Genomic DNA, 1,328 nt, shown 5'->3' on the forward strand with positions numbered 1-1,328 from the left:
CAAAATCATAAAAGCAAAGCAATGCAACTCTAACTTTAACACCAATGACTTGTGACTTCACTCTGACTTGAGCCTTATGACTTGAAAGTCTTGATACTCTCTCCAAGCCCAAAATGTTAAAAGATTATGCCATAAAAAATCAACTTAATTTCCCATATTACAGTTCCACTTGGGACCAATCCATCAGCCATCCAATCAAGTTGTGTGAGCAGAGGAGGACGTTGTGTGTTTTTATTTACTACTAACTATTACTCTGTTGGCTTTACAATCTTGAAAGCATTTGTAAAGAACACATTAGGACTTGTTTAGGACTTTAAACCAAAATGTCAGACTTGGGACTTGACTTGGGACTTGACTCAGGACTTCAGTGTAAAGACTTGAGACTTACTTGGGACTTGACAAACTATTTGTTCCCACATCTGTAGATACTATAGCATATCATATGCATCATAGCACAGGCCAGTCAGTTCATTATGCAAAGTCTCATAGCAATTTGTAAACTATTAATGAGAGTGTAACTGAGCTTTGCACAGCCGTCTCTGTGATACGTACAGCTAAATGTCATAAGAACTATATTGACTTAATCTAATTTGATTTCACTGTTCTTAATTATGGACACTTTTGATAACCACACAGTTTAAAACCTGACAGTCTTTCTTCCCTGTTTGATACCCACACAGTTTAAAACCTGACAGTCTTTCTTCCTGTTTGATACAATAAAATAGCTCTCAATTATAATACAATAATCACAGTGTGGAGTGCAAAGTGGCAGGATGTATTAGAATAGCAGCATAAACAACAACAAAATAGCTCTAATTTACAATACAATAATCAATGTGGATGTAATGAGTGTAAAGTGGCAAGAATGTATTTAGCTTTTCTTTAGTTTTTTATTAGCTTACTTTTGAAAATATTTAGTGAGCTAGCTTCCAAAATGTCTATAGCTAAAGTGTAACATAGCTTTGGTGCATAATTAGCAATGGCTGCGTCCCTGATTTAATTTTGACCGTTGCTGGGAACCTTTAATAAACCAGCAGTAGATGATCATAATGTTCTTGATCTTGAGGGTATGTAGTTGACAAGAGGATTGGCAATGTAGCTTGGTCCTGTTCCTCTTGGTTCTAGTTAATAGCCTAGTTGAGAGTTGAATAAACTGAAGTCTTTTTTTCTGGGGGGCCAGTAAAGAGTGCAGTAATCAAGTTGGCTTGAGATAAAGGCAAGGATCAGTTTTTCAGTGTCCTTTTGATTTATAAATGGTCGTATTTTAGCTATATTTCTAAGGTGGAAGAATGATGTTTTTGTCACCTTGTTAATGTGGGACTTAAAGC

This window comes from Notolepis coatsorum (genome assembly GCF_963971535.1).
Source record: "Notolepis coatsorum genome assembly, chromosome: 7".
NCBI lineage: Eukaryota > Metazoa > Chordata > Actinopteri > Aulopiformes > Paralepididae > Notolepis > Notolepis coatsorum.